Raw genomic sequence first — 21,188 nt, 5'->3', positions numbered from 1 at the left:
CAGTTACAAATCTCTGAAAATAAGAATTCTGCTCCTAAAACAATTAAGGGGAACCCTAAGATACCTCTTATGGTGCTAGAGGCAGCATTATAATAAAGCTTCAAATATCACTCTTGAGTTATCGGTAAGGTTCCCTCAGAGAAACTGTATGCCAATTACCTAATAAAAATCATGGCCCAGATTCTCTGGTCCAGTTAAGCTTCACTTGAAGCAGGACTGGTGAAGATGAAGTGTAAAAATAGCTTTATGGTGCCTAGAACAATTTAAAGCAGCCTTATCACTGATTTGAATTGTTCCTGGCTACCTAGCTACCTATTCTGGCAGCCAAAGATTGCAGGAGCACCAAGGAACTATGACCACTTCCCCTTTCCTTCACCACAGTGGGCTTGTCTACACTACCGGCTGGATCAATAGGCAGCGACCAATCCAGCGGGAGTTGATATATCGTGTCTAGTACAGACACGATAGATCAACCGCCGATCACTCTAGCGTGGACTCCACTACTCCACCTTAACGAGAAGCACAAGTCAACACGCCACAGTAAGTAGATCTAAGTACGTCGACTTCAGCTATGTTGTTCATGTAGCTGAAGTTGCGTAACTTAGATCCATCCCCCCTTGTAGTGTAGACCAGCCCACTGTAACAGAAATAACAATATACTGTAATATCCCAAACCTTATTCAGTTATACCTTATTGAATTAAATTTAGTGCCTTTGGGGTCTATTATATTAAAAATGCAACTGTTTGTTATTATGAATTGTATGTAAGTTCTCTAGGGGCTTACCTACACTTGAAATTCTACAGTGGCACAGCTGCAGCTGCACTGCTGTAACACTTCAGCATGGGTAGTGTCTACACTGAAGGGAGGGGTTCTCCCATCAGTGTAGGCAATCCGCCTCCTCGAGAGGCTAGGTTGATGGAAGAATTCTTCTGTCAGCCGAGTTCTGTCTGTTCTGGGGGTTAGGTTGGGTTAACCACAGTGCTCAGGGGGTGTGGATTTTTCACACCCCTGAGCAATGTAGCTGGTCAACTTAACTTTTTAATGTAGACAAGGCCTAGGAGACATGACTAATGCAATCTCTGGGAAGAATTAGGACCTTCAAGGAATTTGGGGGGACAATAAGTCTGAAGTGGATTTCCCAAGAAATACTTGGAGAGTGGAATTCAAATGACCCATCTCTGAGTCCATCCTTTTGAAGCTGTGCCAGAGCAGAAAGCCATTGTCTGTCTCAATGCCTATTCATGGTCTCTTCAGAGGCCCAAATTGGACACATGTGTCTCATAAACTGATGAGCATTCTTGTTCTCTGCAAAAGGGCGTTATGAACTTGAAACCACAGGAATACCCTTGTGCAGGGTTTTCACGGACTGCTCTCCTTCCAGAGTCCATGTTGGAATTGGGGTGATCTCTGGTAAGTTTATTAGCATGTGTGTAGTTTCTTTTATTGTTTTTAATGTTTTCATCTTAAGGATAAAATGTGCTTGCTTAAAAAGAGATGTGTGGTAACCTATACTTGTAGCAATTACACAGTGTACCATCTCTGAAGAGAAGGCAAAAGAAACCTGCTTAGGCATCCCATCTTTTCCTGGGGATTTCACAGTGTCATTAGGAAACTGTGCAGCCTGGAAATATCCCAGTCAGAAGGGAAAGAGCCATGTTTCCACCCAAAAGAGGCAACAGCTGGGGACCCATAAACCTAGAATGATTGCTGGACCACAGAAGGGAAATACACATGCAGTTGTCCTGAACTGTGGCACACACATGTTAGGCTATAGGGATAGAGGGGCTGGGAAGAGTGTGATGCAAAATTACCTAGGAATGTCCCCTGCACTGGGTAATCCCCAGGAGAATTTGGTCCTACATTGCCAGCTTCTGAAAGGCATGTAGACAACTTCTCCATATTCAGTTAGGTTTTGGTGATTGACTCTAGTAACAAATATGGATGTTAATTTTGTTCTATGATCACAAAGATAGATGTCCTTGGTGTGTGTGTGTGTGTGTGTGTTTATAAACACACACACACCAAGGACATTTATCTTTGTGATCATAGAACAAAATTAACATCCATATATATTACTAATCGCTTATTTCTACTCTATATTCTCATAGAAATAAAATTGTCTATTAAAAAGTTGGAAGTCAGTGGATTTGATTTCCTTGAGGGTGCTTTTTCTATAAAATACCTTGCTCAAAGAAAATCATAAAATGAATAAGAACCTTAAGAATAATTAGATTGGTATGTTAAGTCACTAATGCTCTTTAAATAAAGCTCTGAATTAGTACACATAGCACATTCTCCATAAGCCAAATATAACAAACTGCTCAAACTTTCCCTTGCTATCTGACATCTCAGGATATGCCTACACTGCACTCTAAGCTCAGGTCTGTGGGGTCTCAGTCTTGTGTACTCGGTATTTCCAAGCCCAGGCTTGAATGTCCACACTGCATTGTAAACCTGGTCTTACAAGTGCTGGACCCAGATCTCACAGCTGTACTAATGAATCTGAACTATGCAGACCTTCCAACTCGGGTCTGTGGCTTGACCTTTGTCTACACCGCAGAATGACAGGGCTTGGACCAGAGTAGAAGGGGGAGCAGTTCAGACTGGTGTATGGGGACAGCAGGGGGGCTTGGGTTTAAACCCGAGTTAGAGCCCATGCTTAGTTTGCAGCATAGACATACCCTAAGAGTTATCCTTATTCTAGCACAAAGCAGATGGAAAGCTGGTGTATCTAGCACTCTGAGAATAGCTCATTCATGGGGGAGCTTTCAGGTGGCATGGGCCTACCATAGTGATGCCCAGTGTGACATGGTTCGGTCACAGAGACCCCCTGGGGACTGTCACCTGATGTGCAGGAATTACCTCTGAGCCAGTTTTCCCTGCCAGCTTTGGACTCCAGAACCCTGTCTTCTTGAGCCAGACATGCTAGCCTGCTGCAACACAGACCCAGGTCTAGTCCACGCCCCCAAAGCTGCAGGCTTTAACTGAAAACCACTCAGCAGGTACTCCTGTCTCCAGCACCCAGACACCCAGCTCCCAATGGGATCCAAACCCCAAATAAATCCGTTTTACTCTGTATAAAGCTTATACAGGGTAAACTCATAAATTGTCTGCCCTCTATAACACTGATAGAGAGATATGCACAGCTGTTTGCTCCCCCAGGTATTAATCACTTACTCTAGGTTAATTAATAAACAAGTGATTTTATTTAGTATAAAAACTAGGATTTAAGTGGTTTCAAGTAATAACAGAGAGAACAAAGTAAGTCACTGAGCAAAATAAAGCAAAACATGCAAGTCTAAGCCTAATACATTAAGAAACTGTTTACAGGTAAAATCTCACCCTTAGAGATGTTCCAATAAGCTTCTTTCATAGACTAGACTCCTTCTTAATCTGGGCCCAATCCTTTCCTCTGGTACATTCCTTGTTAGTTCCAGCAGACATCCTAGGTGGAAAGCAGGGGTGTTCTCATGATTGGCAGCCCCCTTTGTTCTGTTCCACCCCCTTTTATAGCTTTGGCACAAGGTGGGAATCTTTTGTCTCTCTGGGTCCCCACCCCTCCTTCTAAACGGAAAAGTACCAGATTTAAGATGGATTCCAGTATCATGTTACATGGTCATATGTCACTGTAAGACTCATTCTTCATTACCCACAGGCTGGTCCACAGGAAGGCTTGCAGGTAAATAAACCATCTATAACCAATTGTCCTAGTCAATGGGAGCCATCAAGATTCTAAACCACCATTAATGGCCCACACTTTGCATAGTTACAATAGGACCTCAGAGTTATACTTCATATTTCTAGCTTCAGATATAAGAATGATACATACAAATAGGAGGAATATATTCAGTAGGTTATAACCTTTGTTATGATACCTTACAAGAGACCTTTTACATAAAGCATATTCCAGTTATATCATATATACACTCATAAGCATATTTCCACAAAACATATGGAGTGCAACATCACACCCATGCCATATCCATCCCGGCCCACAACAAAATAGCCATAGCCAGGAGAACAGGGACATTGCCAGCTGCTGGAGATCAGGCAGTTGCAAGGGTATCCTGGCTATGACCTATAGGCCACAGGCAGCCAGGCATAAGATAAAGTAACTCCAGCAGCTGGGTTAACATGTTCAAGGAGCTTTGCAAACATCAATCCTCACACCACTTCTATGATGAGGGGTTTTTTTGCACACTATTATTATTCCTCTTTTACAGGTGGAGATAAATACAGAGATGTTAAGTGATGTGAAAGGTCATAGAACAAATCAATGTCAAAATCTGGAGGAGAAGTCGGGAGTTGGTGGTGCTCAGTCCTGTGCTCCAAGCACTAGCGCACACTGCTTCTCTTTTCCTGCTCCCAAATAAATATCTTGTCATCTGGGTTTCCTTGGAGACATCCGTATTTTTAGTTAAGTCGATTATGGCGGTGCTTCTCAGACACTGTTTCCAGCACAACAGGAAATGATATGAACAAAGAAGGAATTCATGCTGCCTCTTATGGTTGTGAGGAGTTCCCCATAAACATGCCACTATACTATCCTCCTTCAAAATCCTCTTAAAAACTCACTTGAAACCCACAAAACATTTGACAAAGGACAGGGAGTGTGTGTGCTGAAACGACTGCTCATCACCAAACACAGTATATATATATCACTATTACCAAGTCCTCCCTCTTCCAGTCCTTCTCCACTTACCTCAGATGCTTAGAAAGTAGGGTCTGTAGGGCAGTGACTTTCTTTTATTATATGTGTCTACAGCACCTAGCACAAAGAGACCTCAATCAGGGATCAAGCCACAAAGTGCTACTGCAATACAAATACTAATAGTTATAATCTTTTTACTGTCCATTTTAAATATTATTCCTCTCATTACCAGTTGAATCCATATTTATGCTATACGCATGCAATGAAATTATTTTATTTTGCAGCAGCTATTCTCTCCCAAGATTTTGAACTCAAGCCTCAAAGTTACATTATGGAGAGTTCAAGAGAGCAACTGCACAGACTGCCAAATCTTCAAGACATAAAAAAAAAAAGTTGTATTTTGTTTGATCTTTCTTTTGTCTTGTCATACACAGTGATAGTCAGTGTATCGATGGTTTCTGCAGTTATTGAATGCCTCGCCTTCTGCTTTGACCTTTAATTACCCACAAAAGCTATTTATTTCCACCTCCTTCAGGAATATTACCCTTCAATCATCTGGAATTTGGGTATCCAATATGGTACCATGTAGCTATTTATTTGTGTCATGGTTACTGGGCAAATTGAGCCTTACAGCCCCTTAGTCCCTTAGATGACAGGCTTGGCTTCCTGCACCTCACCCTGGGAGAAACCACAGGGTCTGGCTTCTCTTAGATTGGATCTCTAAGTAGCAGCCCCCTGTGTCAACCATAGTAACTCAACAGGCCCAGCAGCACTGGGGGCCTGTAAGCCCTTCTCCAGGAGCCTGTGACAGCAGCTGATTAAAGTCACTCAAAAACAGAATCCTCAAAACAAAATAGTTTTTTTATTGCCAAAGGGGATAAACGTTTAAGAAATCATGTTAACAAAAAACAAAATAAAGAGTACTATACTCATATTTTGTTACCCAGGCATAACTTCATAGTTCAAGTAACTCCATCTTATTCCCATTTCTGGGTTGGGAAAGCCAACCTACTTGCTTCAGTTCCTTTCTCTCTTTGAGAACAATGAGGAGTCTGGTAGCACCTTAAAGACTAACAGATTTATTTGGGCATAAGCTTTCGTGGGTAAAAATCCCACTTCTTCTGATTCTGAAGAAGTGGGGTTTTTACCCACGAAAGCTTATGCCCAAATAAATGTTAGTCTTTAAGGTGCCACCGGACTCCTCATTGTTTTTGTGGATACAGACTAACATGGCTACCCCTCTGATCCTTTCTCTCTTTGGCCAGGCCTCCCGGTATACTGGTATAACTATGTCGTTCAAGGGTGTGAAAAATCCCCACCCCTGAGCAACAAAGTTATACCAGCCTAACCCCCTGTGTAGACAGTGCTATGTTTAGCAGAGAGCATCTCTGCCTCTCGGAGAGGTAGATTAACTACGCCGATGGGAGAAGCTCTCCTGTTAGCATAGGAGCATCTTCACTTAAGTGCTACAGTGGTGCAGCTACATCAGTGCAGCTGCGCCACTACAACATTTTAAGTGTAGACCTGCCCTTTGTGTCTCAGTCAATTTGGATGTCCGCCTCAGCTTGATGACTACCCACTCGCCCCTCCTTCTCCTTCCCGAGACCAGCATCTTGAAGGTCTAGAATCCCCTTTGATCCTGTGTTTTGGTAAGGGAACAATAAACCATTCTGGCGGGAGCCAGCAAGGTACGTACTTCCTAATGGATGGCCCAGCCATTGTTATTTGTCTCTTTTGAAGCCCAAGTGTATTGTCCCATTTACCCTACGTGTATAATCTTTGCCATTGTTTTATTTCCTGTTTTCTCCCTTAAAACCCTCCTTTGATTTCATTCCATAGTAAGTATGCCATATTCATAAAAATGATACAGATATTTTCTCATTCATCACAGCTTGGTTTTAGCTAGGAAAGCAAACTAATATTGAAAAACTACTAGCAGGTAAGAACACACAAAGCACAGTATAGCAAGGTGAATGAGAGATTGTTACACAAAAAAGGAAAACAAATAATGCTGCCCCCCTCCCCAGTATTCTTTTTATTAGGTATATTCTACACTATTCTGTATGTTCTAAAATGTTCATGACCATATCAAAGTACCCAAAGGTCAAGTTTGTCAATAATTTCAGGGTTTCATGTAAAACTTTTCACCTCCAAAATGCTGGGGATAAAAGTCATAGAGCACTGTTGTTCTCTTGTGTACTCATAACAAGATCAACTAAGAATGCATATGCATCAGTGAAACATGAATCAGAGTATCATCACTGAAGCTATATCAATAAATACTCGATAAATAGACTAACCATGTGTCATAAAAATAAAGGGAAGGGTAACCACCTTTCTGTATACAGTGCTATAAAATCCCTCCTGGCCAGAGGCAAAACCCTTTCACCTGTAAAGGGTTAAGAAGCTAAGATAACCTCGCTGGCACCTGACCAAAATGACCAATGAAGAGACAAGATACTTTCAAATGGGGGGGAGGGGGCAAACAAAGGGTCTGTCTATCTATGTGTTCTTTTGCCGGGAACAGATCAGGAATGCAGTCTCAGAAACTCTGTTAATTTAATAAGTAATCTAGCTAGAAATGCGTTAGATTTCCTTTTGTTAAATGGCTGGTAAAATAAGCTGCGCTGAATGGAATGTATATTCCTGGTTTTGTGTCTTTTTGTAACTTAAGGTTTTGCCTAGAGAGATTCTCTATGTTTTGAATCTGATTACCCTGTAAGGTATTTACCATCCTGATTTTACAGAGGTGATTGTCTTACCTTTTCTTTTAATTAAAATTCTTCTTTTAAGAACCTGATTGATTTTTCATTGTTCTTAAGATCCAAGGGTTTCGGTCTGTGTTCACCTGTACAAATTGGTGAGGATTTTTATCAAGCCTTCCCCAGGAAAGGGGTTGTAGGGTTTGGGGGGATATTTTGGGGGAAGACGTCTCCAAGTGGGCTCTTTCCCTGTTCTTTGTTTAACACGCTTACTGGTGACAGCATAGGGTTCAAGGACAAGACAAAGTGTGTACCTTGGGGAAGTTTTTAACCTAAGCTGGTAGGAATAAGCTTAGGTGTTCTTTCATGCAGGTCCCCACATCTGTACCCTAGAGTTCAGAGTGGTGAAGGAACCTTGACACCATGTGACCATCACCATAAAATATTTGGCTGTACACTCTGGGATTCTCATCTGATTTCTATGAAGTTTCTCTGGGAAGTAAAATGAAATAGGTATAAATTTAGGGCACTACAGTACTTCATTCTTAGTAAGAATTCACAAATTGAAGAAGCTGGATTCTCTATATGCAGAGCTGGCTATTTGGCAATAGACTATAGGAAGACCCTTTCATCTTACCGATCTGGAAATATTTTATCATTCGATATTTCATTCAGAAAGGTGCAATGACCTGTAGTTCCAGTATTAAATTGACTGATTCTTAACTAGCAGGCCTAGACCACTCAACGTTAAACATCTCAAATGGTTGTTACTGCTGGCAGCAAGTGAGGATACGATGCTGCCAAACATCACTGAGTGCATCCCTAATTATTGCTAATTTCATGAGAGACTACAACATTGTTCTGTATTCATTAGCTGTGACCATCTCTGAGTTAACTGTAGACAGAAGACAAATTAGAAAAACTTGTAGACAATCATGTAGCAAGACCCCAAAAGTGCCTGGTGCAACAATAGGTTAGGGGTCTCTTTCCTGATTCCAAAATCTGACCCCCACCAGCACCAGTCCAGCCCCCATGTCCCCCAGCTCCTGCTCAGTTACCCCATAACCCCAATCAGCCCTCCTGTCCCCAAATTCCTGCCTAGCTTCCCTCCAGCTCCATCATGGCTCCCCTACAGACCCCTAAATTCTCCATAGCCCACCTCTCTCCGCTCCAGTTCTGATCCAGCCCTCCCAGCCTCCTTCAATCTAGTCCTCTGCTCCCACGGCTCTCATTAAATTAGCTCTCCAGGTCCTCTTCTGTCCCCACTTCCCTCATCCACCCTCCTACCCACCAGAGGTGCCTATTTTCCAATGTGCTGGGGAGTGCTTGACCCCGGCTCTGCACCAGGCATTGCCCCTACCCCATTTCTTCCCACTCCCTCCCCCAAGCGCACCCCACCCTGATCGTGGCGGGTGGGAGAGGCACTGGGAGACACTAATCAGGGGGAGGGGCGGGCTGACGGTGAGTGCTCAGCACCCACCATTTTTTTTCCAATGGGTGCTCCAGCCCCAGAGCACCCACAGAGTCGGCGCCTATGCTAGCCACATTTCAGGTCCCCACAAACCCTCCTTCAGTTCTCCCCTTCGGTCTCCTCCAGCTCTGATCTAGTCCCCAACTTCCCTCACCATGCCCTGTGGAAAGCTGCCAAAGCTTTCACCTTCTATCTCAGGAGGAGTGCGGGGGGAAAGGGGAGCACATCTCCCATCTCTGCTTCCCTGTGTCTCCATGTCTCTGTGAATCCCCTGGCGCTGCAATCTCCCCCACCCTCATCTTTTCTGCATGTCTTTGCCAGCTGTTCACACCTATGGTCACCCCAGCTTAAGCCCCTCCCCCGCCCCAAAGAGATAATAGGCCTCACTCTCCCACAGAAGCCCCTCTAATTGGGCCCCCATAATCTCATTGCCTATGGACTGTGTGCCCCGTAGACCACTGTAGCTATGCTACTGCATTTAGTAAGTGCAATTGAGATCTACTACACAGTGAGCTGACAGTGGATCACAAGCTCTTAGGAGCAATTTTAACTTGTGCTGCCCTGTTTGGAGTCTGACTCCTTCAAATTGGCTTTGGACCACACACCTCTTTTTTTGGTACCAAGACAAGCATTTTGTATCATCTTTGCTTTGCCACAATGTTTGTTTCTTAGTGTAGCATCATACTAAGTAGATTTATCTTGTCTGCACACCATGTTACACAGGGATTCCTACTCTGCCTTCTGATTTTCACTTCAAGGTGCTATATGTTCCCCAGAAGCATGTAGCACACACTCCTCACTTGACTGTGTTGCTTTGAAATCAGGGAGCTATTTTAAGGAACATCATGCTTGACTGAAATAGAACAGTGGTTTCCAAGCACAGTGAGGCATTGCCATGTGTTGGTCATGCAGTTGCCTCAAACAAGTGTAAAATATCCAAATTTCAAGAAAGCTCAAGCTATATTTGATTACATACAATATATACTATACAACTTTGAGTCAGTCTATCCACCTGTTGACCAGATGGGCAATTATACTCATTCATGGTCAACATTAAGTATAATCCCACAAATTCTATTTCAAACATTATTGACAGGATTTACACACCTTTTCACAGTTTCACCACAAACAGACAAATTTCACTTTTGCAGTGAAGAGCTATTGCAATGGGGAGGCAGCATGGCCTGTGGGATAAAGCATGGGACTGGGAGTCAGGAGACCCTGTTCTGTGCCCCAGCTCTGCCACTAACCTACTATATCACCTTAGGCTTGTTTCTCCTCCACCAATTTACCTGCTTTGATTATTTAAACTGTGTGCTCTTTGGGGCAGGGACTGTCTCTCACTATGTGTTTGTTCAGAGCCTAATGCTCCAATCTCAGCTGGGGCTTCTTGGGTGCTATTGTAGTACAAATAAATCACTACCACCATGGTGCAGAGTTCAGAGCTCTGCACATCCTACCATACAAGTTCAAGTTCTCTGAGCTGGGCTCCTGCTCCCTGTGCCAGCATGGATAGGAATACTGAGGAGTCAGCCTACTTAGCTCAAGCGAGGAGCCTCTGCAGTGACCCCACCATCCTCCCTCCCAGGCCAAATTCAAGACAGCAATGATAGGCTTTGAAAGGAGTCCTGGTCAGCTCTCCTTAGCAAAGGAATCAGAGTAACAGTCGTGCTAGTCTGTATTCGCAAAAAGAAAAGGAGTACTTGTGGCACCTTGTGGCATCCGATGAAGTGAGCTGTAGCTCATGAAAACTTATGCTCAAATAAATTGGTTAGTCTCTAAGGTGCCACAAGTCCTCCTTTTCTTTTAGCAAAGGAAAGTCACCATGGGTCCAGGTCAGCCAGGAGGGAGGAAGGTAGGGTGACCAGACATCCCATTTTTAAAGGGACAGTCTCATATTTAAGCCCTCCTGCAGGTGTCCCAACTTTTTCTTTAAAATGGGCAAATTGTCCTGTATTTTATGTCTCCGCCCCATCAGTATTTGTGGGTCCTGCTGCTGGCTGGATCCCTGCTTGACAGCTGCCCGCCACCAGCAGTGAGTGGGGGGGTCCAATGGCTGATGATGGGGGTAGGGGTGCAAGGCTGGTAGCAGGGAAAGCTGCAATACGTGGGACCGGCTGCTCCCCTTGATGGTCCGTCAGTGCAGCCCCTGCTGCATGCCAAACCTTGTCCCATTTCTGGCCAGCACTGGCTGCATGCTACAGTGGCTGGTGAGTGTGGGCAGGGGCCAAGTGGCAGCTGGTTACATGTCGCGTCTGTTGCCCACCCATCGGCCCTTTACGTGCTTCCCTTCTCACTGTCCTCTCCCTGCTTTTCTCCTTCACCACCCCCCCGTCCAGTCCCACTGCACCTCCATATTCCCTCACCCCCCAACGGGGTGCATCCCATTCCCAGTGCTGTGCAGAGAACTAGCCCCTGGTCAGAGCACTCAGCTTACCAACAGCCTAGCCAGCAGGTTCCTTCCTTCCCGCACTGCCTCTGGCTGAGCTGGTGCCCCGGAAAACAGCCCAGAGCACTGGCCAGGTGGAGCCGAGCCCTGCATGTCCCAATCCCCCCTGCCGCCCCACCCTGCAGTGCTGGCAGAGCAGCCATCCCACCCCTCAGCTAAGCTCTGGGGTGGCAGAGAGGAAATGATTTCCAGCCTGTTCACACCTGGATCCTGCAGGCTCCACAGCAGCCCCCTGGGCAAGGGCTTAGCACCCTCTTCTCACAAACACACACACACACACACACACACACTGCCCTGGGTCCTGCCCCCAGGGAGCACAGGGCTTCTCAGTCTCCTATGCACCCTCCCCTGTTGAGCTACCTCTCTGGCCCAGTTCCCTGAAGCCCCTGCAGTTAGGTTCCCTGGGCCCTGGTGCACAATGCATCCTTAGGGCTTAACCCCTTCCTGCCCGCACTGCAGCCAGGGGACAGAGACGGCTGGGTTATGTTGGTGGCCAGCAGCAGCCTGGAGGTGTTAGCTGCCTTTCAACACTGTGCAGGCCGGAAGGAACAAGCTGCTTCCAGCCACAGGGGAGTGTGTGCAGGGGAGGGGTGGGAAGAGATGAGCTCTGCAAAAACATGGGCCAGGTCATCTCTTCTTCCACCCGCCCCGCCCCCCGTCCCTGAAAGCAGCTCCCATCCCTTCCCTCTCACACAGTGCCACATTGTGGTGTGAACACGGGCAGAAATCTGGAGAGGGGGAGCATGTGACCCTGCATGCCCCGCCACATGTTGCCTCGGAAAGATGCGGCTCCAGGTACCAGGAGAGGCGGGTCCGTCCCGGGGGCCCAGCCAGGCATGGAGGGTGGAGAGCACCAGGCAGGGAGGGTCGGGTCGGTCAGTCACCCCCACTGTGTGAGAAAGATGTACAGGAGTGTGTGTTTGTCACCCCTTCCTGTGTGAACCCTAAAGCCTTAAAGATAAGAAGGTAAATAAAGAGAATCCAACTACACAGTATTTATTTTTAACAGGGGCTCAGTCAACTTGATGTTAATTTGAACATTTGTACTGCATAGTTCTGATTGATTGCCGTTGAACTCACTTGAATACAAGTAATTTTACCAGGTGTCCCATATTCAGCATAGGAAAATACAGTCACCCTAGCAAGCTAGGAATAAAAATCAAGGGGGGTGAAGAATAAGTCCCCAAATTAAACCAAATAACTAATATTCTCTGAGGAGATAATACTTGGCACGTCTCATGTCCAAAGTGCTTTACAGAGAGGTAAAGAGGGTCAACAAACGTGGACAAGGGTGATCCGGTGGATGTAGTATATGTGGATTTTCAGAAAGATCCCTCACCAAAGGCTCTTAAGCACAGTAAGCAGTCATGGGATAAGAGGGAAGTCCTCTCGTGGATCATTAACTGGTTAAAACATGGATCAGCAACCTTTGGCACACGGCCCGTCAGGGTAAGCCCCTGGCGGGCCAGGACGGTTTGTTTACCTGCCATGTCCACACGTTCGGCTGATCGCAGCTCCCACTGTTCACGGTTCACCGCTCCAGGCCAATGGGGGCTACGGGAAGTGGCGCGGGCCAAAGGATGTGCTGGCCGCCACTTCCCACAGCCCCCATTGGCCTGGAGTGGCGAACCACAGCCAGTGGGAGCCACAATCGGCCAAACCTGTGGACACAGCAGGTAAACAAACTGTCCCGGCCCGCCAGGGACTTACCCTTACAGGCCACGTGCCGAAGGTTGCTGATCCCTGGGTTAAAAGATAGGAAACAAAGGGTAGGAATGAATGGTCCGTTTTCACAATGGAAAGACGTAAATAGTGGGGCTCCTCAAGAATCTGTCCTGGTACCAGTGCTGTTGAACATATTCATAAATGTCTAGAAAAGAAATAAACACAAAGTTTGCAGATGACACTAAATTGCTCATGATAAAGTCCAAAATAGACGGTGAAGACTTACAAAGGAATCACACAAAACTGGGTAACTGGGCAACAAAATGTTGTATGCAGTGTAGTTGTAGCCATATCAGGCTATTAGAGAGACAAGAGGGTAGGTAATATCTTTTCTGGACTAAATTCTTTTGGTGAGAAAGTCCAGCTTTCGAGCCACATAGAGCACTGACCTGAAGAAAAGCTCTGTGTGGCCCAAAAGCTTGTCTCTCTCACCAAAACAAGTTGGTCCAATAAAAGCTATTACCTCACCCACCTTGTCTCTGGGCAATAAAATGGCAGATGAAATTCAGTGTCTATAAATGCAAAGAAATGCACATTGGACAACATAATCCCAACTACCTAAACAAAATGATGGGGGTCTAAATTCGCTGTTACTCCAAGAAAGAGATCTTGGAGTCACCACAGATAGTCCTCTGAAAACATCCACTCAATGTGCAGCAGTAATCAAAAAAGCTAACACATAATAAGACAAAAAATACCATAATACCACTATATAAATACACAGTACGCTCAAACCTTGAATACTGCATGCAGGTCTGGTCAACCCATCTCAAAAAAAAAAAGATATATTAGAAAGGTACAGAGAAGGGTAACAAAAGTAATTAGGGGTATGGAACAGCTTTCATATGAGGAGAGATGACAAAGCCTGGCACTGTTCAGTTTAGAAAAGAGATGACTGACGAGGGTTATGACAGAAGTCTATAAAATCATGAATGATGTGGAGAAAGTGAATAGGGAAGTATTATTTATCCCTTCACATAACACACAAACCAGGGGTCACCGAATGAAATTAAGAGGCAGCAGGTTTAAAACGAACAAATGGAAGTACTTTTTCACACAATGTACAGTCAATCTGGGGAACTCATTGCCAGAGGATGTTGTGAAGACCAAAAGTATAACTAGGGTCAAAAAAGAATTAGATAAGTTCATGAAGGATAGGTCCATCAATGGCTATTAACCAAGATAGTCAGGGACTCAAGCCATGCTCTGGTGTCCCTAAACCTCTGACTGTCAGAAGTTGGGACTGGACAACAGATGGTGGATCACTCATACATTGCTCTGTTCTGTGCACCAGGCACTGTCAGAAGACAGGATACTGAGCTAGATGAATCATTGGTCTCACTCACTATGGCCATTCTTATGTACATTATCCAATTAATTAATATTAGCAAGGGCCCTGTGTGGGTGGTATCACTCCTATTTTAAATAGGGGGAAACTGTGGCAGACAGCAAAGACTTGCCCAGGCTTTTAGCTGAAAATCAGTGTTAGAACTGAGGAGCTCCTAGCTCTGAGTGCCACGCTCACACCACTGGACTGCATCTTTCCTACAGGGGCTGGGCAGAAAAACAAAAATAATCTTTTGTAGCTGATAAGCTGGTGTGGGAGTAATGCAGTCATTTATGTATACTGTTTTGATGGCTTGCTTCAAGTTGTGCTCTTATCCGTTTACTCCACCCAGGAAAAGGAGGAGGATGCTCAGCGCAATGTCATTAAACTAGAGCAGATTATTTAAGGAAGAGCATGTGGCGCAGATCCTAGACTAGTTTTTTCACCTCCACTCTTTTCCTCTAAGGCTATGTCTACACTGCGCTTTTGTTGTTACAACTTTTGTCAAGTTAGGGATGTGAAAAAACACACCCCTGACTGACAAAAGTTTTAATGACAAAAAGTGTCTCCATGCCTGTCCCTGTGGACAGCACTTCGTCGGCAGGAGACACTTTCCTGCCAACAAAGCTACCTCTCCTTGGGGTGGAGATTTTGCCAGCAGGAAAGCTCTCTCCTGCCGGCAAAGAGTGGCTACGCTGCGTACCTTACAGCAGCAGGGCTATAGTGGCACAGCTGTGCCGCTGTAAGGTATTCAGTGTAGACATAGCCTAAAGCAGTCTTTTCTCAACCTTTCTGATACCAGGGACCAGCTACTGCCTTCCTAAACTGTACCAGGGAGATTTCAGGGACCAGTGCCAGTCCATGGATGGGTGGTTGAGAAACACGGCCATAAGAACATAACATGTGAACAACTATACTGGATCAGACCAAAGGTCCAGTTACCCCAGTATCCTGTCTTCCATCAGTGGCCAGTGCCAGGTGCCCCAGAGGGAATGAACAGAACAGGGAATCATCAAGTGATCCATCCCCTCTCGCCTAGTCCCAGCTTCTTGCAAACAGAGGCTCGGGACACCATCCCTGCCCATCCTGGCTAATAGCCATTGATGGACCTATCCTCCAGGAACTTATCTAGTTCTTTTTTTGAACCCAGTTATAGTCTTGGCCTTCAGGACATGCTCTGGCAAGGCGTTCCACAGGTTGACTGTGCGTTGTGTGAAGAAATAACTTCCTTTTGTTCGTTTGAAACCTGCTGCCCATTCATTTCATAGGTGCTGGAACAAGGGGTGCTGCCACACTCCCTGCCTTGAAGTGGTTTCTCATGCAGGGTTGACAGGTTGGTTCAACGGCTCTCAGCACCCCCACTAGACAAATTGTTCCAGCCCCCCGAACACACTGCTCTAACTAGAGGCTCTCTCCCCACACAGCACAGGAGCCAGCCCCTGCCCGGCGGGGCGACATGGGTGACCCTCTCCAGCGCTGCCCCCGTAACCTTAGCAACTGGCCGCTTTCACCCTTCTCCGGGCGGGCTCCCTCCGCGGCCAGCTCCCGCCGACCAGCCCGCTCTCCGCGCGGGTTGGGGCAAGGCGCGTGTGTGGGTGTGTGCGTGTCTTACCCTCAGCTTAAAGGCTCGCCCAGGACACAAAGCGCGACGCGTGTCACAGCACCGGCCGCTTCCCGAGGCTCAGGCGCCGGCAAACTCGCGGAGCGGCGAACCCGGCCGCGGAGAACCCGGGGCCCCGCGCAGCCCCCCGCGGCTCCGCGAGGCAGCGAGCGCGGGAACTTCAGCCGGGCACCGAAGCCGCCCCGCGGGGGCCGGTCTCCCTCCCCGCCCGCGCGCCTCACGCTCACCTCGCCGACGTGGGGGGCTCTCACCAGCCCGCAGCCTCCGGCGGGGAGACGCTCGCGATTGCCCCGGGTGTGGCCAGTGTCGTCCCAAGCTCCGCCGGCGAGGCACTTCTAGGCAGAGCGATTCCCTGGCTGACACTCAGCCCAGCACCGAGAGGCGGGTGGGAGGAGACGAGAGCGGGAGGGAGACACACACACACACACACACACACAAATTACAGCGGCTGAGTCAAAGCTAACAGCTGCTTTGCTTCCTCTCCTCCCAGCCGCGCAGCACTTCGTTCCCACAAGGAGGTGTGAGCGCGGGCGGCTCCGCTTGTGTCGGTCTCTGACACACACTTTCGCTTTCTGTCAGCGTTTCCCTCAAGCACACACATCTCCCCCCCCCCCCCCCCCCAGTTACTTCTCGGTCACATGCAGGCCGTTAGTTCTCCCTTCCTCTCTCTCACACACATTGTTGTGTGTTCCTCTCAGTCTGACACACACACACACACTCGGCTGCCTTGCCTTACGGTTTCCGACTGTCCCTGCCACGGGGGCAAAAGCAGCAATGGTAGAAGCTTGAATGGAGACTGGCTGACCGCAGTTTTAATCACTGTATTTGCTGTGAACAGGATTAGATTGCATGGGCCTTTCCACAGCACAGCCTGTCTACACTGGTGTTCACACAGTTGCTACCATCCGTGGATTTATAGCCCTGGCAGCAGTGCAGACATACTTATTTCCTCAGGTCTCAATCCCCCTACCACAACCTCTTTTACTTCACTCTGAGTAACAATGGCAATTAGGATAAAGCCATTATTTCAATTGACTCAATACAATAAGGTGACAAGACCATTGCACAATAAAAACAAGAGGCAGAAAGTTAATGTACTTAACACTTGGAAAAAGCAAGTGAAGCGCAAATAGACTCCACTTAATCAGAGACTTTTTTGCAAGACTTCTGTACATTCTGCTAGAAAATATGCCACTAAAGCCTGAGAATGCTGCTTACAGCATACGCACTCCTACAAATACACATACCCTTCTCCCCTTTGGATTTATCCAAATATATAGTACAAATTATAAAGATGCGATTCTTTTCAAATGCCCTTGTCTCTTTTTCCCCCTTTGCATCAACTGCTTGAAGGAAAAGGGGGGAGGGGGGGAATACCCATTCAGATTCAAACAATCTGGTTGCTGTTCAGCACAACAAAGAACTGGTTGATTCCCTGCCAAATTGACAATGCCAAACAAAAGGGAAACATTGGGAACATCATAGTTGTTTCCCAGTGAGATGGTACTTCTTAAAAGATATACAGTTATGAAAAAAATGCCATTACATTTCTCCATCCACATGCTATAAGCAGCATTCTCATGCTCTAGTGCAGTGGTGCTCAACCAGGGTACGCATAACCCTGGGGATATGCAGAGGTGTTCCAGGGGGTACATTAACTCATCTAGATTTTTGCCTATTTTGACAATAGGCTACATAAAAAGCACTAGTGAAGTACAAACTAAAATGTCATACAGTGACTTTTTTATACTGCTCTATATACTATACTATATGCTGAAATGTAAGTACAATATTTCTATTCCAATCGAATATGGTTATATGGTAATATGGTTATGTGGTATGGTTATGGTTATATGGTAAACATGAGAAAGTAAGCATTTTTTCAGTAACAGTGTGGCTGTGACACTTTTGTATTTTTATGTCTGATTTTGTAAGCAAGTAGTTTTTAAGTGAGGTGGAACTTGGGATACACAAGACAAATCAAACTGTTGAAAGGAGTACAGTAATCTGGAATGGTTGAAAGCCACTCTTCTAGTGGCATCTTTCCTAGCAGAATGTGCAGAAGTCTAACAAAAAAAAGTCCTTATTATCAGGAGTCTATTTTTGAGCTTGTCAAACAATTAGGCTATGTCTACACTGGCAACTGAACAACAAAACTTTTGTCTTTCAGAGGTGTAAATCCCTACCCCACCCCGAAAGACAAAAGTTTTGCTGATGACAAGTGCCAGTGTGAACAGCTCTTTGCCCGCAGAAGCACTCTCCTGCCAACAATGGTAACACCACTCGGGGTGGGGGAGGGGGAGTTTTTTGTCTGCAGGAGAGCTGACAAACAGTGGCTACACTGTGCGCCTTTGAGTGACACAGCTGTAGCAGCCCAGCCCTGTTACTAAAAGCTGCGTAGTGTAGACATAGCCCTGGTCTACACTAGGACTTTAGGACGAATTTAGCAGCATTAAATCGATGTAAACCTGCACCTGTCCACACGATGAAGCCCTTTTTTTCGACTTAAAGGGCTCTTAAAATCGATTTCCTTACTCCACCCCTGACAAGTGGATTAGCGCTAAAATCGGCCTTGCCGGGTCGAATTTGGGGTACTGTGGACACAATTCAACGGGATTGGCCTCCGGGAGCTATCCCAGAGTGCTCCATTGTGACCGCTCTGGACGGCACTCTCAACTCAGATGCACTGGCCAGGTAGACAGGAAAAGAACCACGAACTTTTGAATCTCATTCCCTGTTTGGCCAGCGTGGCAAGCTGCAGTTGACCATGCAGAGCTCATCAGCAGAGGTGACCATGCAGAGCTCATCAGCAGAGGTGACCATGATGGAGTCCCAGAATCGCAAAAGAACTCCAGCATGGACTGAACGGGAGGTACGGGATCTGATCGCTGTATGGGGAGAGGAATCCTTGCTATCAGAACTCCGTTCCAGTTTTCAAAATGCCAAAACCTTTGTCAAAATCTCCCAGGGCATGAAGGACAGAGGCCATAACAGGGACCCGAAGCAGTGCCGCATGAAACTTAAGGAGGCAAGCCTACCAGAAAACCAGAGAGGTGAACGGCCGCTCCGGGTCAGAGCCCCAAACATGCCGCTTCTATGATGAGCTGCATGCCATTTTAGGGGGTACAGCCACCACTACCCCAGCCGTGTTGTTTGACTCCTTCAATGGAGATGGAGGCAACACGGAAGCAGGTTTTGGGGACGAAGAAGATGATGATGATGATGAGGTTGTAGATAGCTCACAGCAAGCAAGCAGAGAAACCGGTTTTCCCGACAGCCAGGAACTGTTTCTCACCCTGGACCTGGAGCCAGTACCCCCTGAACCCACCCAAGGCTGCTTCCTGGACCCGGCAGGCAGAGAAGGGACCTCCGGTGAGTGTACCTTACTATACATGGTTTAAAAGCAAGCGTGTGAAAGGATTACTTTGCCCTGGCATTCGCGGCTCTCCTGGATGTACTCCCAAAGCCTTTGCAAAAGGTTTCTGGAGAGGGCAGCCTTATTGCGTCCTCGATGGTAGGACACTTTACCACTCCAGGCCAGTAACACGTACTCAGGAATCATTGTACAACAAAGCATTGCAGTGTATGTTTGCTGGCGTTCAAACAACATCTGTTCTTTATCTCTCTGTGTTATCCTCAGGAGAGTGAGATATCATTCATGGTCACCTGGTTGAAATAGGGTGCTTTTCTTCAGGGGACACTCAGAGGTGCCCGTTCCTGCTGGGCTGTTTGCCTGTGGCTGAACAGAAATGTTCCCCGCTGTTAGCCACGCGGTAGGGGGGAGGCAAAATGCGACCTTGTAACGAAAGCACATGTGCTATGTATGTAATGTTAACAGCAAGGTTTACCCTGAAAGAGTGTAGCCACTGTTTTATACAATGTGTCTTTTTAAATACCGCTGTCCCTTTTTTTTTCTCCACCAGCTGCATGTGTTTCAATGATCACAGGATCTTCTCCTTCCCAGAGGCTAGTGAAGATAAGAAAGAAAAAAAAATGCACTCGTGATGAAATGTTCTCTGAGCTCATGCTGTCCTCCCACGCTGACAGAGCACAGACGAATGCGTGGAGGCAAATAATGTCAGAGTGCAGGAAAGCACAAAATGACCAGGAGGAGAGGTGGCGGGCTGAAGAGAGTAAGTGGCGGGCTGAAGAGAGTAAGTGGTGGGCTGAAGACAGGGCTGAAGCTCAAATGTGGTGGCAGCGTGATGAGAAGAGGCAGGATTCAATGCTGAGGCTGCTGGAGGATCAAACCAGTATGCTCCAGTGTATGGCTGAGCTGCAGCAAAGGCAGCTGGAGCACAGACTGCCACTACAGCCCCTGTGTAACCAACCGCCCTTCTCCCCAAGTTCCATAGCCTCCTCACCCAGATGCCCAAGAACGCGGTGGGGGTCCTCCGGCCACCCAGCCACTCCACCACAGAGGATTGCCCAAAAAACAGAAGGCTGTCATTCAATAAATTTTAAAGTTCTAAGCTTTTAAAGTGCTGTGTGGCATTTTCCTGTGTGGCATACAGGGTTGGCTTATAGGAAATTAAAATCAACAAAGGGGGTGGCTTTACATCAATGAGCATTTCAGGCAGGACTTCACGGAGGGTTCCAATAAGAAATGGTGCACCTAAGTAATTGTTCTTATTGGAACAAGCAGGTTGATCTGGCCTCTGATTGATACATGGCTAGATTTACCTCGCTGCACCTTCTCTGTGAGTGACTGCAGTGTGACCTAGAGGAATGAGTCCCCTAGACGGGGGAGGGGGGGAAGCAAATGAGTACAAAACAAATCTGGTCTATTTCTTGTTTTGATCCACTCCATCTATCTTTTACATCTTTGGCTGGCAGCAGATGGTGCAGAAGGACTGCAAGCCATCCACATCTCATGGCTGCTCAGCAGAAGATGGTGCAGTAGGACTGCTAGCCATCCTCATCTCTTGCCTGCCTGGCAGAAGATGGTACAGTAGGACTGCTAGCAATCCGTATCGCCTGCCTGATCACCATAAGATGGTTCAATAGGACTGACTGCAGGACTAAAGAGAATGACCTGGTCAAGTCACTCCAAATTTAGTCCCTGCGCCCATGTCTGCCCAGGCGCTCCCAGCCGACGTGGCCAGGAGCACCTCGGACATGACAATGATGGCTACCAGTCATACTGTACTGTCTGCTGCCACAAGGCAATGGGTTGATGCTGCTGTGTAGCAATGCAGAACCACGTCTGCCAGCACCCAGGAGACATACGGTGACGGTTA

General features: G+C 46.7%; 1 protein-coding gene across 1 annotated transcript in view; it reads right to left on the bottom strand.

The window, feature by feature from the left end:
* Positions 1–16,517, bottom strand: part of MYO16 (myosin XVI) — a 610,604-nt gene extending 594,087 nt beyond the window's left edge. Inside the window, exon 1 of the mRNA XM_073349543.2 lies at positions 16,176–16,517. The gene's annotated coding sequence lies outside the window, so the exon portion shown is untranslated. The remainder of the gene's footprint in view (positions 1–16,175) is intronic.
* Between the last annotated feature and the right edge of the window lie 4,671 nt (positions 16,518–21,188).

This window comes from Lepidochelys kempii, chromosome 1 (genome assembly GCF_965140285.1).
Source record: "Lepidochelys kempii isolate rLepKem1 chromosome 1, rLepKem1.hap1, whole genome shotgun sequence".
In the NCBI taxonomy this organism is placed as follows: Eukaryota; Metazoa; Chordata; order Testudines; family Cheloniidae; genus Lepidochelys; species Lepidochelys kempii.
This window is presented reverse-complemented; position numbering and strand designations above follow the sequence as displayed.